This window comes from Diuraphis noxia, unplaced genomic scaffold (genome assembly GCF_037042655.1).
Source record: "Diuraphis noxia isolate RWA-SAM2 unplaced genomic scaffold, SU_Dnox_SAM2 contig0003, whole genome shotgun sequence".
Classification (NCBI taxonomy): domain Eukaryota; kingdom Metazoa; phylum Arthropoda; class Insecta; order Hemiptera; family Aphididae; genus Diuraphis; species Diuraphis noxia.
The window spans coordinates 54,704,016-54,725,529 of record NW_028301713.1 but is presented as its reverse complement, the minus strand read 5'-3'; the positions used below and the strand labels follow the sequence as shown (position 1 = coordinate 54,725,529).

At 29.0% G+C, this 21,514-nt stretch overlaps 1 protein-coding gene across 1 annotated transcript in view; it reads right to left on the bottom strand.

Moving 5' to 3' along the window:
* Window positions 1-21,514, bottom strand: part of ChAT (Choline acetyltransferase) — a 61,717-nt gene that overhangs the window by 24,272 nt on the left and 15,931 nt on the right. The window contains exon 2 of the mRNA XM_089221915.1: window positions 14,806-14,927. The gene's annotated coding sequence lies outside the window, so the exon portion shown is untranslated. The remainder of the gene's footprint in view (window positions 1-14,805; window positions 14,928-21,514) is intronic.

The window sequence follows — 21,514 nt, the reverse complement described above, 5'->3', positions numbered from 1 at the left end:
ATAAAAACTCGTTATTAATCACTATCTAGGCGAATATTCAAAGTAGGTATATTGTGTATAATATTAATAACATGACGTAGGCATGAAGTATATTTAACAAACATGATCGACTCGTTGGTCTGTTGCTGAATTTATCGAATTACAGTGCGTTTATAATATAAGTAATAAGCTTCAACGACAGAATTGGTCAATTCGACTAAAATGTCAGATTAAATAAAAGACTGCAGTTGATCAAACGTGGTATTTAAAATATCTAATGTTTAAATGTTTAATCTGCAGAAATTGTGAAGTAAATCGTTGAATCATAGATAGGTTGATAATTAATAATTAACTAGGCACTTATCGGAGTGATTGACGTTCATAATTTATGAATTGTGCTTTATTATAAAATGCATCCTACCTACCTTTAATAGCTTAATGACAACTAAACACAATTAAATTAAATTCTTCAAAAACTTATTAGAAATCGTAATTAAATAATAGTATAATTAACGAAGGTTTATTACGATAATAGGTACTTTTAATCAAATAATAGTATGGTTCACATATTATTACCAGGTCTGTGAATTGGATGATTTCGCATTTTTTTTAAATTCAAATTACTGAAAAACGAATTTGATTCAAGTTATTACCATTCTAAGTAGGTAAAATATTTTATTTTGCATGAATATACGTTAGTGAATATAAATGCATATAACTATTTATTTTTTTGTATGTTTGAGGTCATTTTTATGAACTTTGACAAATTTGATGTATATGATTTTTGAAATTACAATTTTAATATTACAAGTTAATTTTGCACAATTTATTGAAATATTTTTTGTTTATAAAACTGTTCTATTTTTTTTTTTCATAATAATATACCTATACATTTTTATATTTTATGCATACTTGATACTTTTATATACAATATACATATTACCTTTCAACCCATGGACACGACTAGATAATTATTTTTTTTAAGTTTATTTCATATAATTTTGAATACTTTGAAATTGTATGTGTATATTTTTCTATTTGAGTGCCTAAGTGTATGTATAATTTATATTTTTCAATACATTAAATACGCAGACTCAATGATAATTCTATAATATAGTGTTTTCGTAACGGTTTAATCAAAGTTAATTTTAATGCAATATTGAAAATTCAAATACTACTCAGCGTGTCGTACAAATCAGCGATTATAATTTCATATTTTTGGAAAAATGTTTAAAAAGAAAACATGTCATAAAACAATATTTTAAGTTGTTGTATTGTAACCAGTGGAGAAAGTACGAAGGAAAACCAAATACGTCGTTTTCAATGTTAGAACTCTTCAAAGAAAACAACAATTTACTATGTTTGCTTTATTTAACAGTTATACGTATAATAGTTGGTTTTAATATTACCTGCTTATAACCGGAGCGTGGTGTGTCGTTAAAATATTATGTCATAGTAATTTTGTATCGTCATTGTCATTTGTCGCCGTGTGTTTGCTGTATAATATTGTCTTTGGGTGTTTAGAGTACCTACTTATATATATAATACATTATACATGTTGTATATCATCAGGTGTAGGAGGAAACGCCGTTGGAGAAATATTATAACATAATAATACAACACTGAGGGGGGACCGTAGGGTAAAGGTCGGAGAGAGTTATGCTTGGAAAAAAATTATTCACGTGGTGGGAACGATGGCGTCAAAATAACGGGACGAAGGAAGATGATCCGCTGGCAAAGGGGTCGTTTTACACGGGGGTGAGGTTATATATACTATACAGCAACAATAATGATTATTGTTTCGCCCTCCACTCCCTTTGTGTATACCACGACACTACTACTATACCACTATTTATGTATATACTTCATACCGTAAATATATATATGTGTGTGTGTGTGTGTGTAAGTCCAACGTCGAGGTGCACGTGTCGCCGTTTCCCATCGCACTGGCAAATACGGCCAACCCGCGCTTATTATATACACATATTATCACTCACACGAACATAAATATATACATGATATTTATCACTATGTATATAAACGCGTCACGGTCGTGTGCGGACAAAGTTTTTTTTCATGGGGTGCGTGTGCAGTGAACACAGTGAGCATTGTCTGATATAACGAGTATAGGTATACCAGGGTATAGGTAGGTACTATTTCCAGGTACCTATACTTGATGTAGAATATTAGAATCACAGATATCCGTATATTGCAAAATATTTATCTAAAATACATATCTGTAGATATTGTATATGATATGATAATGATGTGGGTATAATACCTCTTCGTGCTGCACGAGTATATTAAATATTATGCAATAATTATAATATTATTTATAGCCCAGTATTGGAGCTACTGTATCAAATACCATTTTCCTGCAGTGTTGTAACTAATTTAAGAATTATGTGTTCTAGGTTGACTCCTGCAGGTTTGCTTTATAGAAATGGCGTAATTTTTATTCAATTAAAAATTTTCAATTTAGTTTATAACGATGCCTTTGTTCCTATATTGTAAGGTTTGGGAGATAATTTCAACCATCGTTATCATGTTTTTATTATGCAACGCTGCAGTTCAATATTATTGCAAAGTGAAATCACCCACAATGTTTGTCGATTTAAAAAAAGCCTATGACCCTGTTTATAGAGCAAACTTAATTAATATTCTCAAGGAATTTAATCTTGTACAGACAAAAATGGGTGGAACAGAGATTAAGGTGAAGCTATAAAATATGATGCGAAAACCAATGGGAGTAACGATAGATTTGAGACTAGGATATGCCTTTTTCCCGTTACTATCTAATTTAGTGCTGGAAAAGATAGTGAGAGTAATCATTTTATGTGAACGGATACAGCTAGACTGATCAACTATTAATATTTTGAGTACGTAGATGACATTAGCCACGGGGAGGAATAGAGAAATGATTATACAAATGGAAAAATCACTTATAAAGCTGCTAAGGAAGTAGGACTTGGATTAATGAAGAAAAACAGAGTACATGATTCTTAGTAGGAAAAATGGAACCAGGTTCAAAGAGAAGTCATTGAAGTAGAAGAGTGCACGTTTAAAAAAGTAGATCGACTTAAGTACCTAGCGTCAATCATAACACATGATAATAATATAAAAATAGAAATATTAAGGAGATTGCAAATACCAAAAAAAGTTACCAAATATTCATTGATAAGAATTAGAAAAAATAGAGACAGGCGACAGTGTATGTTTATTTAAAGGTAATAGGTGTTGAATGGCCAAACCAAGTAAAAAGAACAAGACTAGTATTTTAACACAAAGTTTGAATTTAAAAAAAATTTCTGAATCTTAAAAGGAGTAATAGATTTTTTAAGCTTCTTCTCAGAATGGCCGCAAGAAAATATGCAGTATGAAAAGTCATAAAAAATAGTAACTGTGTACATCGTGTTTAATAATAAATAATAATATTGTGCTGGCTACGATCAAAAGAACTATGCGTCGACGAGAGATGAATCTGTGGAATAGGCATCACACTAAAAGCATTTTAAAATTTCAAAGAGAATTACAGGTATACAGTCATTAATGTATTGTCATATATATATTGTGTCCTGACTTCGTGTATATTAGAATATAAATATAAATATATATTTATATGTGTGTTATTATTTATGCGTGATTCAAGAATTTATAAACAACAAACATCAGGTAGAATTGGACGTGTGAGCACTAAAATAGAGGATTTAAAAAAACGAGATTTAATTTTCAGTATCTCCGTCTCTCCACCCACATCCTTTCAAATCGTACATATGGTTTATTCATGTATTTAATGGTGTCACAAATATGCATTATTCAATCTATACGTATGCACGTCGTATTGTTTTTTGTGGGATATTTAATATTGTATTAGCATTGGTTTAATGTACCTAAATTTTACAGCATTTGTAGTATACCCAAACGGCTAAAACGTTATGCATTTTGATTTATTTTTTATAATTTTCCATTTAAGAGAATTAATTAAGCGATTGAAATCACAAACAGGATTTGCACGCATCAAGCTGTGCTTGTCTTGCGTTGCGTGAACGCGCCAAAGCGAAAACAAAATATTATAAGCCATATATATATATATATATATATATAACAAGGGTGAAAAGGATGCGGTAAATATCGTTTTTTATTTTGTGCATAAATAATAATATATACAAGCGGGTGCATAAAACAACCGGATGTAATAACGAGCGGGAGGTAAAGAAAAAAGATAAAAGAACCGACGTGCAACTATTCCTGCGGGGGTAGACGTCCTGCTGGCTGGCTTTTAAAATGTTCATTAAAAATATAAATAAAAAGAATTTATTTACTCCTGTTATATTGCAGTGCGATGAGACTAAGATAAATGAAAATACGGTTGTTGGTACCTCGGAAATTCAGTTGCTAAAAGAATCATAAATCTAAACATATTAGATAAAAATAAAAATAATAGGTATGTATGTGTACCTACGGTGTTTCTAATAAAACACTGCATCTGTATTTAGAAAAACAAAACAACATAATATATTATGCTTAAAGTAACAATGTACCACACATAATGCATATTAATATGTTTTATAATAAAATGTTTAAGTACCATTTGTGTTATTTGTTTGGATGCAATGAAGTTGTTATTCTTGTTTTCGTGTTACATTATTCTATGTTTTATCAAAGCTAATAAAGTTATATTTGGTTATTATACATCTAAGTAAATAAATTTAATTGTTTTGGCGCTACTATCTAGTTAGAATGCTACAATAAGCACCGCGTTTTGCAACTTATTTACTTTAAAATATGAAATATTTGTTCCATTTCAATGTATCTCATACTAATTAAAATTTCAATAAATTACCAACTACAATTTTAGTGAATGGTTTATTTTAATAACGCGGTGGAGAAATAACAATCGAACTTTTGTAACGTTAAAGTTTACGGTACATATTTCAGTATTATTTTGTTTGTTTAATATGTTTATTCAAAACATGAATGACAATAATGACATATAATAATGCGAAATATGAATATGATTATTGTTAATAATTATCAGAAGATAATATTGCTAATACTTGAGTTTGCTTTTTAGTACCTAGTTGCATTATAGTTTTTAGAATACCAATATCTTTAAAAAAAGAGCGATATTTAAAAAAATGTAAAACAAGTTTTTGCTATTTATTCTAAACGGTTGACTCAGTTCTAACGACTTTTAAAATGTCTACTGGTAAATTTGAAAAAAAAAACGACTAAAACAAATAACGCATTATAAATCTATATATATAGAATTCGAATGAATAAAATGTTCTGAATATAAAATTGAACTAGTTGACTGAAGTTCCAACGTTGGTTACTAAAACAATGAGTAAAGGTAACCTTGTTTGTATGACTGAATACAATTTAGAAAATAATAAAACTATCAATTTACACCTACTAAAATTCTACTTATCATTTAAAATACATGAAACATATTTGAAAGTATTTAATTTCGTAATTTTAATTTGAATAAAAAAATCGCTAACAAAATAATTTATATCATAAAAACTTATTTCGAAGAAATAGGTATATACTGTAAATTTCAAAATATTCACTGAAATACAGTTGTGAGAGTTACATATTACAGGTAATGTATTGATTGAGAAGCTTTTTGTAATACTATTCTTGGATACCGTATTTTTTCGTTCATATTTCGTCAATATATTTTCAATCAAAATATTGTTATTGGTATTTTTTTCACTACATTTATTTTTCCATTTTATTTTATACCATAATTTATTCTATTTTCAATCACAAAAAATTCGATTATTTTTCGATTTTGTTCAAATATTGTATTTCGTTATAATTTTGAATACCTTGAGCTTATGTTATTAACCTGGTTCTTGTCTAAAATAATCTAATAAAAACGCCTGATGTATATTTTAACGTCTACAAAATATTTTATTTTTTTATTTAACAACAATTTTAGTGTTAAAATAAATTATTTTAGTATTTTAGCATCAGTCTAAGAAAAATATAATTTTAAAACTATTATTACTATTATCACATTAAATATTACTTCTTGAGACTTGAGTAGGTATATTAATAAAAGCTCTTAGAATGTAATTTTTATATAAAAATAAAACTATTAAGATATTTCCATCGAGATAATAATATAATATATTTTATATGCTGTAAGTGTCAAATAAATAAGCAAAAGAAAAGAATATACCATTTTTTTTCCAAAAAAAAAAAAAATACTTAATAATACTTTCGGAAATATTGTCTAGACAATACAACAGTCAACACTCAACCATATAAATACAATAAACCGTATCGAATAAAATGTTTTGTCAGAAAATCTGTAAAAGGATGCATATTTTACAGTGCAAAATTCAATTTTATTGACACACGTAAATCAATTATTATTGAACTGTAAAAATATTGTTAAATTTCACGTATAGTACCAAATGATTCAGTGCAAGGTGCAATAAATAAGATTTACAGTATATTTTAATACTATTCAATGATATGATTATTTATAACGAACAAATAGCATCATATAATATTATGACTATTGACTATATATAACAGGGGTGTCCAACTTGCAAGGCCTCAAGGGCCAAAACTTAAACCTCTGATCTGGTTGCGGGCCATACACTAATTTTGTTAAAGTAACAACAAAATAATGAGAGGTATAGGTATAACCTTACGCGGGCCACAGTTAATAGCATCGCGGGCCGCCAGTTGGACAACCCTGATATACAATATACATACGTATAAACTATTTATACCTAGCATGTTTTGAAATTTGGCATACAATTTTATCACGGGTATCAAACATTCAATTATTCAGCCTTAATTTAAACTGGCGCCTGGCGGGGTGTGCTGGATAATGGTATTCCACTCAACTAAACTTAAAAATTTTAAAGATACTTCTATGCATGATTATTGGATTCAAATTTGAAAAATATTCTGTTCCAAAGTATAAAATTAAAGTTTCAAGTATTTATAAAAAAAGAGTAATAAAACTATAACTACATCTTTGTTTTTAAAATTTTTATGTATTAATTGCTTTAAATTACGTTAAAAAGTATTTTCTAAATCACATATTATATTAGCCGTTTAAATGACTATTTAATGATAAAAGGTTCATTTAGTCTTCTGTAATAGTATATTATTATTACTATACGTGCTAGGTTTATATTTCGAGCGTTGCAATAAACGCATACCTACTTAGGTATTATATTTGTAAAAAAAAAAAATTTAGAACAAAAATATCGCATGATATTACTGTGCGCACCCGCTCTCGCTGAGCACAGTATAATATGTACATATTATTATTATTATAGCACGCCGTGTGTACAGTGCAGTTCGTCACGGGGGAGGGGGCTCACCCGCACTGCATTGGCACCGTCTATATAGCTGCACCGCCGCGGGACTCGGCCGGCCCCAAGGGTCATTAGCTATGTAAATGGAAACACGTCACGTCGGCGACGGCATTGGCGAACGACGTCCCATATAATATGTATATACATATATTGTATACATTATACAGCGAGCTCGCGACACTGTAGAATAACGATGCTAAGGTTTTCGCCGGAGCCGTTGCGGGGGAAAGGGGTTTTTCGAGGGGGAAACAAAAGTGTACGCACTATATATATATATATGTATGTGCGCACATATAAGCCCGACAGACTTTCCGCGGATTTTTCATGCTAAACGATTCATCAATCTATGTTTGTATGATATATATATATATATATATAACATATTATATATTTCAGTCACGGTTTGACTAGTGTGCGGAAAACTTTCAACATCCTGCGTGGGATATGCCCAGTCAGCAATTGAGTGGTTATTAGCATTGATAATGACTAATAAGTACCCAAAAAGAAAACGATGTAGTAGAAGAAATTATTGAAAAAAATATAGTTAAAGCTAATCATTTTTAATATTAAATAATAATATAATATATATGTATTAAACCCTCGATATTTTGTTTGTTAGTAGGTACATTTTATGGTACGTAGATTTAAATAAACTATCTATAATAGAGATTAGCTGGTTCTTGAAAAATTATTGATGCCTACACTAGATTGGTTCTAAACATAATGGTACCGTTTTCCCTATTCTTATAATATAAAAATCTAAGAATACATTATATTATTGTGTATGAGTAAAATAATGGAATAATATTATGTAAATTGTACATATATTTAATATAACGTATTTACAGTTTGATATTATATGACACTTAAAATTTAAAGATTTGAAAAATATGTAAAAGGAACACAAATACATCGAAACGATAAATTTATGATAAATCACCGACAGAACCGTATAACAAACAGCTTGAATTAAATCTTACATGAGTATTTAGAGCAATGCCTTTTTATTCCAGTTTGCGATACTAAATCGTGATGGCTAGAGTTGACTGGAATTCGTTTTTTCCAAATACCTACATGTGCTCCAATCTATCTCAACAATATTTGAAATTTTTAAAACTGTCGACATACTAGATCGGATCTGCGTATAATACTTGATGATGCAGTACACTTCGTAGTCGGATCGCCGTGTCGTCATCTCCACAGAGAATAAAATATATATAAAAATAGGTCGACCCGACCTATAACAACGGTGGCAGTTGAAAAAAGGGCAAGTGTAGCCTCGAGGGATACAATGGCAAACACGCGTGAAGGGCGAGTGACTCATTTTTTTCCTATTTTATTTTTTCTCTTTTCTCTTTTATTTTTTTCTGTCTGTGTCCCTACAAAACGCTTCGAGTAGGTTAGGGGAGTTGCTGGTGTTACGAGTAGGAAGTTTGACTTGATCCACTTTAAATGCCATGATGAGAACAAAAGTCAACGTTGATTCCTAAAGACAATAAAAATATATAATATTATGCTGAATTTTCTCCTTTAAAAATTATCTTAAATCATTATTTATATTTATTATTATCATTTACTTATATTTTTTATGAAAATAGATGTAATTACAAATCAGATACAGATGTATGTATGCTCAATTTATTGTCAAAATGTTCTAATTTAGGATTTGGCAAAGAGTTAGTTTTTAATATAATGTGGTTTCAGAATTTGTACCATAGAAAATTTAAATAGAATAACTCAACTGTAACATGTTACATGACTTATAAGTACTTAAGAATGAAAATTATTCACACAATAAAAAGAAGTACCACCAGATATATTAATAATTCATTAAAAAGGAAAGAAGAATCGGTAGTAAACCGATTGAGAATTGGACATACGCAACTTACACACGGTTACCTTATGACAAAGGAAGACCCCCCCCCCCCCTATGTGAAGTCTGCGGTGTCCAACTAACTATAAAACATATAATAATTTAATGTCTCAAACACGAACAACATCGACAAATCATCGGGCTAGATAGATAGCATTGACGTTGCACTGGGACCTAACACCGAGGAGAAACGGAAGATGATGCAATTTATAAAAGCAGCAGGCCTCTAAAACTTAATTTAAAAATATTTAAACTATTTGTATATACAATGTAACTTTTTTTTTATCTTTAATTTTGTACTCTATAAAAAAAAAAAACATATTTAATAAAACTCTTAATACCCACCTACTTAAATTGCAAATTTGTAACTAATAGCCATAGCTGCCAAGTTTTTTTGATCAATAAAAAAAAAATTCTATTATCAGGTCAAAATATAAAACATTTTGACTTTGAATCATTTATGCAAGTTTTTGATTGATAAGTTTGTTCACTGTAATACGTAGTTTATTAAATACGTATATTATTAGATGTTTGATTTTATTTATTCGCTTTAACGCCGTGGAAAACCGTTAAAATAATGATTTTTTTTTAACATTTATATTTGTACTGGAAATGATTTCATTTAAGAACATGCCACTATAAAAGAACACTGATTCAACCTAAAATGGTTTTTAGAGTCATTGGCTATTAAATAAATGTTTTTATTATAGTGTCTCATGATGTGTTTTATTTTCTTACAAATTGTATAAATAAATGGATTTCGTATGATTTAAAATGGAAATTATATAACATAATATTTTCATCTTGATTATTTAAGTATAAATAATATAAAGAAAATAATAGCATTAGCATGGTCTCATGCATTACAATTTACAAGTAGCAAATAGGTAATTATAATTTATTTAAAAAAAATTAAAAAGTATTAGTAGTGATTATATTTTATAGAAAGTACCAATGTTAATAATAAATGCAAAGAATACGACGCATAAAAGTTCCAATTTAAAAGTGAAATTAATCAACTTTTTTTTAAATTTCCTTTTGCATAACGTCATAATGTAATTAATTGAAATAATTAAGTTAGTAGATGTTATAATGCAATAATACGTAAATCTGTAACAACAATAATTAAAAAAATTTACTGAATTTAATTTTTATCCCACAAACTATATATATATATATATATATATATATATACGCTTTTAAAAGATTACTATGTTGTTTTAATTTTATAAATATCATAATAGCAACAAAAGTTAAATCAAGTTTTTAAATGTTAAATTTTTTTATCAATAAAAAATATAACAATACAGCTACAGTAACTTAAAAAAATTTAAATAGTAATTTTTAAAACTTAATATTTAAAAAAGTGTTTGCACATTATATTAATCATTATTTGTATACATTTTACGTAACATTGTAGTACCTTTTGTGCATTTTGATTTCACTTTATTGTAGCATTGTTATTGTTAACAAAAAATTTGCAAAATACTGAATATCATTAAATTTATTTTTATTTGTATAGGTTCTTTTCATTATTGAATTTTTTAATAAATAGTTAGGTAACATAAATATAAATAAGATGATTTTTAATTATAAATCTTCTGAAAGTGTAACTAATATATCAAACATATATTTTTAAGTAAACAATTGATAAAGAATTGAACAAGATATTACTTTAGATATAGGTTAGGGCAAAAAAACGGTTAAAATCACATACTTATTGAAATTGAAATTTTTTTTGTTAAATTTTGGTAGTTGTTTTTTACCCTTAAAGAAATCATTACAAGTAAACTGAAAATTTACTTCATAAAAACTATCAAAGTGGCATTTCTAATCTATGTCACTGAATACAAGACAATTATATACATATATGTTTATATATTATGTGTAAAAAATAATATGAAATAATAACTATAAAAATACATTATCTAAACCAATCCCTTGCTTTACTCAGAAGCTAAAATATACTCGTTTGTCAGAAAAAGATGATAATGCATGCCCATTTTGGTACTTTTTATTTTTTTTAAAAATATGTTTCCTATCAGAAAACATTTTTAAAATCCTCTAATTTTATTATTAAAGGTTATACCTACTAACTATTGATTATATTATAATTTATTAATGCTAAAATTATTAAATTGAAAATAATATGACAAGGAAATACATATGTTATAATTGTAAATTGCAATAAAACTCATGTGTTTTCGATTATTCATTAGAATTTTTTTTCACGATTTCTTTCATCCACGACATGGAAATTTTATAAATGACCTATATCTCTAAAGTCTAAACTCTTAAGTAATAATTTTTATAGTTAAATTTCTTTGGGGTATTGTACCTATATCATTTTCATTTAAAAATGTTTTGTTAAAATTCATAATAAAATAATAACTGTTTTTGAAATTTAAATAGGTAGGTTACGTACTGAAAATTACATTTAATATATTTTAGTAGGTATTATGCTACAAATAGCATTACCTATAATCTAAAAAAATATTTTACAGTTTATATGAAAAATATTTAGTTGGTGTGTTATTGTTGGCTTATAAATAAATTGAAATTATAGTTATTATCGGTTTTCTGTTAAAATGTTGTGCCTAAAATATATTATCAACGTGTTCGATATAATATTATTATCTACGATTATTGCATGGTATATAAATATATACTATTATATGTGGGATTTGTGAATTTTTGTCTCCAATGCGTCTTCGTCATAACGTACAACGTCGTGTATTTTATTTCGATCATCGTATTATTAAACGACCGACAAATAAAAAGAAAAAAAAAAGCTGCTATAAATGAACAAAAAAAAAGGTAAAAGTAGGAAACCACTCCTCTATATTATAGGAGTTGAATGTAACTCACCATCGAGGAGAACACCGTGTAATGGATGTGTTAAATTTGAATTCAATGATAAATCATTGCATACGAATAACGATTCAACGAAGCCGGTCTGACAGTCTTTTGTCATATAAATACATTTCTATTAATTATTATAGTTATTGATTTTCTAATTTACAGTAATACGGTATAAGCTATAATAGTTTATAATATAATTTTTTTACTCAAAAAAGAGTCAATATATTTTGAAAATTGTATTCTGTATGGAAAAATGCTAGTATAAACATTTGACAACATTTCAAAAATTAAATGTTTTTCATTTTTACGCTCTAACAATGAGAAATCGTTACTTTACGAGTAAACACCCAACTTCGTCAACATTTTAACTTCAAACGCTTATACAAGAATATTTGTGAAATCATAAAATCAAAAAGCATAAAATTTATTTTTAAATCCAGTTATAACAACTTATAAGGAATCTTGTTGTTAAGTATGTTTTGTTTTGTAAAATACAAAAATATTGAACTTTTAACTACAAAATTATTTCTAAATTTTTAAGATTTTGAAGAAATTTATCACAATTCCAACTTTAAGCCACATAATAATTAGGTTTAAGAAATTCGGGGAATTTTCAATCTTGACCTCTCAAAAGTACCTAGGTACTAAGTCCAATCACAAACTATCTTCAAATTCGAAAATAAGTATTATTTCTAGTACTATTATAGTTTACAAAAAAAAAAAAAAAAACACACACACACACATCGTTATTATAGAATCAACACATAATCATTTATATCACTCCGCTCAGAATCTAACAAATCTAAATTAAATAATGGCCTTATCTGTAAGTGTAATGAGATAGATGCGTGCTTAACATAATCTTTTCACGATTAAAAATTTGAGGGAGAAAACAGGAAAAAATTTCCACTGGTTTGTAATACAAAACGGTACGCGTGTATAAATAGGTTTAGAGAGCGCTAGTTGGGGGTCGCTCCGTGAACTTTTGGGCCTCGTATTGATCCGGTGCCCTGTGTTGTGCAGTATATATATATATATATATATATATATATAAACATTGTGGCGGCGGGACGTTTGCTTGGTTTTGCCTACAAACGTTATTTTCCCGTCCAACACGGCGGTTAATTGTACGTGTACACTCTGTGTGTGTGCATGTGTGTAGACCAACCCACACACGCAGTGCAGCTCATGTATACATGTATGTATTTACTATTTGTTGTATTGTATCACACACATGGGAATTTTGTACGACTGCAGGTATTAATCAATTCTGGGGGGGGAAAAAAAAAAATAATAATTGTCCGTCCTGGATCTAGAAGATATAATTATTATTTTCAACGCAATGGCTGTGGGTTATTATAAAGGTATGAACTGCGTTGTCCTTGATTAAGTGAAAAATGAAAAATTCAAATCCGACCGATTTGATTGCGTTTTGGTCATGATAGACCCTATAGCTACATATAGAATGGATATTTTACGCGTTCGATCTCATTTTCCGTTACGTTTAGCGTCTCTGATTCTCGGCATGGAATTCGATTATGCCGACGTGTTACACTTCTGCATCGCCAGAAAAACTCATTTTCTTCATTTATCCGCCCCCTCGTGCCCTTCACAAATGGAAGTTTTTCACCCTCCCTCACTGCCACGAAATTACCAAAAAACACGCGTAGCTATTATATGCGGTATAAGGTGCCCTATACTGCTATTCCTGCACCACGTTATGTATATATTATTATCGCGATAAGTTTTTAAGAGGGCGAAAATGTTATGTAGTTTTCATTCATGAGTGGGCTTATAATATTATTATATGCGTGTAATAAAAAATAGCCCACAATTACCGGCACGCTACCTATTTTTTTTTTTTTAAATGACTCATTTTTTATTGGTTTTAGATTTTAATTGTAACTAAAACGTTATAGTTATACGAGATTTCGAGACGTTGTTTTGACCGTTAAATAGTTTATGATAAAATATTATGCAAATTCTTAATACGCATTAAAAAATGTTATATTTATGTTTGATTAGAATTGAAATCGTAATCTGTATTAAAACAATCATTTCGCAAATGAATAAGTATACGTAGGTGCCTATTTTATCTTTAAATATATTAAAATTATAATGTTGCCTCACTCAAATATTGTATTACATTTTTTTAAAGTAAGAATAAAGAACATTCACAATTTTTATTATTTTCTAACATAATATTTTTATGATTTCATTTACTTATATACTATATAGGTATACTATAATAGTATAGTACAATAATATCCAAAATAATATAGTATTTAATTTTTTATTTTTATTTTTTATTAAGAATAAGCCCTCGGCGACATCGGCCATTGGGAACAATGAAATTACATTATTTACATCTATAATTTACAGAATTTACATTTGAATAAGAAGTGTACATTTTTTTTAAATTTTGTTTTGTATTTTATTGATGTTCAACAGACAGCGGGAAATTTAAAATAAGTATAAATTTATTGCTCGTTTTCAATTTTATTGTTTTTTGCCAAGCGAATAAATTATATCATATAGAAGTTATAGCCTTAAAAGTTCGATTTTACTTCCTATCCAAATAATTGAAAAGTCTGGTTTACTACGAACTTATTTAATAAGGCGGAAATTAATATGGTCGGTACGTGGTGTTGAGTTTCATAGTAAAAGCTTGCCAAGAAGTCTCCAGGGAAAAATACATTTATTGTATAAGAGCCCGTTCGTCCCTTTAGGCCATCGATTTACCTCTTCATCCGGTGTTCTTGGCCGTTGTTGGCCCGAGTCTAGAGCCACGTCTTTGTCCGTACGTTCCGTATTTAGATTCCACCATCCTTTTGCGATCGTTTCTTTGATATTTCCCCGCCATCCTGCAAAATTATTTTTACGGTTTTAGTAAGTTAAAAAATTATATAGATATAGATGTTAATGAATGAATTTCAGTTAGATAGGTAATAATAACTGATACAGGACGAAGGCATATTATACGTATACCTACACTTAATCTCGAATGAAAAAGATAGATTGTCAGATTGCACAGTTTGTGAGTTCCTTGCCGATTTCATTATTTACCATATAACTTTTGTATTTTGTTTGACGAAGATATTCGCTTCCCTTTCTCGTCGTGTAGCTTATTACTCTAATTTGACACTTTATCTTGTTAAGATGTTATTTAAATAATTATGTATGTCTTCCCCAATTAAATGATTTTACCAACAAACGTTACATTAAAGTAAATATATGGTTATAAAATATTGGCGTTTAGATTTCCATTAATGTAAATATACACATTTCATCGCTACTTTTATTTTGCAAAATTATTATGAGTTTAATTTTTAGAATAGTTATTACTTATTTATCCAGATGTAAACTTTAAAAAACTGATTATGTTTATTATTTTAAACTGTAACTTTCTTGATTGTAAAGTTAAGAAAAACTTTCAATAAATTAGTTATTATTGAAATTGTTTTATTAGGTAGTTAACTATAATGTATGTACCACATACACCAACATACACACGTCCACCAAAATAGTTACAATTGAAAATATACTATAAGGTGAATAATTATCAGTATAACAACAGTATAAAAATTTAAATTATAGTTTTATTGTATTTAGTGTTAATTAACTAATGGGTTTTGTGCATTATTAAAACCTTTATTGTACCTATAATTTAATTTGATTTTATGAAGTGTGTAGTTTTGGGTTTTAAAGCTCGATATTTGAGTACATGGGTTGGTCTTGATTTAGTAATATAGGTATAATATATCACTTATTTAGGAATACATTTTTTATGACTTACGAATATTAAGATTTAAAAAAAACATCATATAATATACACTGCTGTCTATACTAGATACTTATGTCCTACAGTAAACCAAAAGTGTGAAATGAATTGGAATTTTTAATGCTACAATAAATTATGACTAATCATTGATTTAAAAAATGTATCATAATAATACACTGGAAACGTCCTGTTTCAAAGGTGAGCAGATTTGACTTACGGTTAAAACCCCCATTATCTTTGTATTATTTTTAGGATTCATATTAAAAGATAGTTGGACAAATTTTCTCGTTACAGAATAATGTTCACATAATGACACCTAGTTAAGAGTGTAGAGTCGTGATGATCCAATGAGATAAAAATATTATGATTTATGTTTTCTGTGGGGTACATATTACATAATATTATATATACTTATTTGAACCTCGGAAAACCTTATGATGTCTATTTCTAGCCACTCTCGCGGGTCCAATTAAATGCCTTATGTAACGTACACAGTATATACAGTCTATCGTAAAACGCATTTAGATAGAGGATTATTTCATCGGCACCCTCATTGACGGTGGTGTTCGTGTGCTGCAAAAACCGCCCAGAGTGATAAAAACCGGAAGGTGCGTTACGATTTTTATTTCCGGTTAATGGACCATTTGCTTACTGGTTACATGCGAGCCACGTTATATAATATATTATTATTGTTCGCCTACTCTACGGCTGTCAGGTGGGACATTTTCGGAAATAAAAACGTCTTGCGCTTTCGTTTGCACGCATCAATCACTTGGCGCCGGTCAGGAATATAATATATATGTACACGTGTATACGGCGTATGGACGAGGTGCCCCCGGAAGTGGTGGTGGCGATTTGTCCCCTCCGGCGCAAAAGTAACCGGCTGATTAGTTCGCTCTGACTCAGACCATCCCTCTCTCCACATATAGGGCGCCATGTAACCCATTTGCCGTGTCATTTTCCCCACGCGCTAGGAGTTCGCCCTCTGCCTTTCGAAATTACTTTCGACACGTTTTTTTTCATCCCTTTTCCATCCTTGTATGCCTTCTTCTTTTGTGGCACTTGGCTACTTTTTCTAAATGCAATTCGGCGCTATTCCAAACTGCAAAAGGTACGAAAAGAGACTTGTATATAAGACAAAGTTCCGGAGGATTTAGAAGATTTCCTTCCAAAAACGTCAGTATAAGTACACTATACATCATAATACACATTAATTAGAAGTATATAATAATATAGTAATAGGTAGGTTTAGTATATAGTAATCAATTTTTTTCTGAACATTAATGAAATAAGTAAAGTGTCTTATTTTTAGAAATTTTAAAAATAACAAAACATGTTTATTAAATAAAAAAAAAAAAAAATTGAAAATTATAACTTCCACACAACTATAATAATATTGTATTGTATTATACAAAGAGTAAGATTTGATAAAATAAAATAAATCAAAGTGCATTGAATTCATTATAATTTATATAAAAGAATTATTTTATTGATATAACATAGTGACTTTAAATAAATCTATTTGTCTATTATTTATTTTATATATAGACATACACAGTTTACAAGTATAAATGTTAGTGTATTGACTGGTGTGACTGAAAAAGACAATCAATAGAATCAAAATACAACAGTGTTTGTAGGAGGTAGGCAAGTTAAATAGAAATATAAGGGATGTCTGGCACTGTCTTTTTCAGGAAACTTTAATGTTTGTTGTTCGAATGTTTTAAGATGGAAGCAAACAAACATGTGGATGAAGGGGAGAAGTGACATTATATATACGATAAGTTATCCTTGCGGCTCTCTTGGGATTTGCGTACACCCAGATGGGGGACAAGGTATTTCGTTACGGTAGTAAAAACGCTTTTGCCCCACTACCCCTAGGGGATCAGCAGGGATACGGAACTTTCGTAAAATTATATATACTATAATAACGGGTTTTCACGACAACGATTCGTTGGGGATTAGGACTTTTAACGGGGAAAACGGTAAAAAAAAAACCACCAAAATGGACATTAAGCTATTAAACTACATTATTTCAAGTCGAGTGAGTATTGCTGCTGTGTGAGGTCCTTTTAGTGTTACGAAAATGGACAAAACGGACATTACATTTTTGTTAGATTTAGTGGTTTATTGTGTAGTGTGCCCATCTTCGAAATAAAAACAAATTATGGTAGTAATAGTTTTTTTGAATTAAACAACATAAATTTAAACTATTTAAAGGTTAAAATTTAAATTTATAGAAATGCTAAACTTTATATATACATATAATACGTTGTGAAAATAGTTTATACAAAATACAAATATAGAAAGATACTAATAAATATTTGTTGTATTTAAATATTTACTGTAACTGTAAAATATAAAATAAATATGCAATGATATAAATAAAATTAATAGTATTCATTTTGTGTACTAATAAGTCTTATAAAGTCTATATTTTTATATTGCCATTAGAATTAAGATGTGTTGCAAGTCGTATTTAATTTAAAATAAACGTAGTAGCTTAATAACCTTAGATAGATGTTGCCAAATATTTAAATAATATAAGGTAATATTGTTCTTAAAATTAAAATTATCTATATTCTATGCGTTTTGTTTATCATTGAAATATATTTCTTAGTTGTCTCACCCTACATATTTGGGAGTTAAAAATCTTAAAATATAGTATATCAAATGATTTTGGAATGTTTTGAGTTCTATGTGTCATGCAAACAAATTTTACGGTTTTAATATCTTAAAATAATTTCTCAATGAAAGATTGGAAATATATTGTTTGAAAATGGGTATACCTATTTAAATTAAGAAATCATCAATGGCCGTTATCACTTCTATATAATATTATATACCTGTTTGCGACACGCAATTATTGGAATTCGCAAATATAATATGAAACACTGGCGCAGATTTAAAAGGTTTGAACCGTTGAAGGGTTTCTTTAATAATTATTACAAAGACTCGCCGGTTCTTTGCTGGTGATGTCAGCCCGTCGTCTCGTGCATCGCAAGTATGTGTAAAGTCTCGTTTCGTCTCGTCCGGGGCTCGGAGGGTAATCCTCTAATCCCCTACCCCTCAGCACCAACCCTCTACCCGCCACTCACCACCACCGTGGCCGTTAATCCAAAACGCGTGCTGCAAAGCTAACCACGACTACCCACCCCCATACATATGTATACTACTATACAGTGTCCACACACTCACGCACGCACTCGTGCACGTACACACGCAAACACGCACACAACATCGTGCTTGGATTACGGCCTGGGAGAGAAGGGTAATGCTGCGCCGCTATTCATCAACCCCGTGGAAGCGTCTATTGCACCACCGTCTCCATCGCCACGGGGTCGCGTCACCGCCTGGATCAACGCGGGATACTTTCGACGGCACGGGGTTTTTATTAATCTAAATTTTGGCATTGATTTAGGTTCACTATGATATAGCTAACGTAAGTATATAATATATATGTGTATATTTAGTATATATAGTACAAGCACATACATGCCCACAAGCGGTTGTGGTTCGTTTATAGGGCGTAAAAATTACACACGTACCCGTTTGGTGGCGGGACGGGCGATAATTTCTCGTCCGACAGACACGACGCGAGACGGTCGTAAAAAATATTTAATAGGTATATTGACACAAGCCCGATGGTGAAAAATAAAAATGAAAAAATATTCTCCACTTGGAATTCGCAGTATCATCGATTACACAGAAAGGAAAATCAATAGTAAGAAATAAATTTTATTTCAAAAAAAACATCGTGACAATAAATGATAGCACTTAAAACTTTGAATGAAAATATTTTATATTATATATTTAACTGAGTAGTGAAAATTAAAAACATGTTTCGTTTCCATTAAAAAATTTCATTTTTTAAAGCTACAGAAAATACACGGAATTAGTGTTGCTTAATAATTCAGATATTTTTACGAATTTTAATTACAATATTATTTTATTTTTTGTAATACGCGCAGATTTTTCATTTAAAGGTATAATGAATAATTAAAAAATTTTAAATTTTGATGCTTCATTTGTATGCTTAAAAGGTAGTTGTTAGTTACAATATCTGACTTGATTAATATTAATTTTTTTAAAATTTAAAGCAAATAAAATGTTTATGATAATAATTAGCTAAGTTAACATGGAAGACATAACATTTTTGTTAATTTGCAATGAGTAAAGTATATGAATAATGTAGATGGATGGAGGATTTGAACATGAAATTTTTGGAGTTCATTAAAAATTATTAACTAATTGCAATGTTACAAAACTTTAAATGTTTTTATATTTTATCTAAAAGTCTACCTAAAATCATTAAGAATTAAAAATACTAAATGTTACATATTTTGTAATTTTTTATCATAATGTTTTTATGGACATATCCAGCAGAGGTGCACAACAAAATTTCCAAGGGAGGGAGGAGGTCATATTAAATATACATAAATGTTGTATAAAAACATTTTCACGTTTTGTATCACTGTGTATGTTAGAGATGAGTAATGAGTTGAAAACTAATCATAAAATATAGATATCTCATACATTCATACCATATCTACTTCACAATGATATTTGATTTGCAAATTCAATTTTATACTTTAATAATTGTTGATTACTACCAAACACAATCCAACTTATACTCTTACTTTATTATTATTATTTTGAAAATCAGCTATTTAAATTTTATACAATCTCAAATATTTTTTAAAAATGAAATTTAGTCTATTAGAAATAAATGAGTTTCACTTGATATTTCATGTTTTGCAATACTTGTTTTTCCAAGATTAAAAAAGTCGACGTATCAGTAACAATGTGATAAAATGTGTGCACATGTACTTGTATATATTAGCTTTTTTTATACAAACTTCTGAAATATATATATATATATATATATAATAAACATGTATTATTTAATTGTTTTATGTTAAAAATGTATGAATACTAAGATATTTGACTAAATTAAAATTGTTGGTATACAACATTTAAAATATAGATCAAATGAAAAGTTTTCATGTTATGGTGGGAATGCTTAAAAATGTAATTCTTCATTTAGATGTATTATTGTTAATAATCTATATATGTCAAAGTGTAACTATTTTTTCTAGGAATATTACTGAATTTTTCTGTTTGATTTTACTTAGTAGGGATTGCAGTATAGGTATATAGATATTATGAGTACCTATGATAATATTTGATTTATTCGTATAACGAAGTATCTACAATCTAAGTTATACAAACTATATTGTGTGATTTGCATAGGTAAGTAAGGTTTAATATAATATTATTTTATATTATTTGCTAGATGGAAAAATATCCAAACCAAATATTAAGTCATCCATGTATTTACAATTGTATATTTAATGAAAATGTTGTTCATAATCCATACAAGAACTTTCACGAACCACAATATTAGAAGATCGTGAATCCAATGTATTTTTCCTTATAATATCCTCTCCATCTTGGCAGCCACTTCACCGGTCGAATTCCAATTAATGTAATCGCCACGGTACCCACTTCAACGACAATAATAACAATTTATCAATGGCAACGCACGGTCTACGTCGAGGGTTATTGAATTGAAAAATCCATATTTTTATTGAACGAAGACCATACGCCAAACGAAAGCACTCGACGGTGTCGTCTGAAATGTGCCTTTGATGGTCCCATCAGATGATT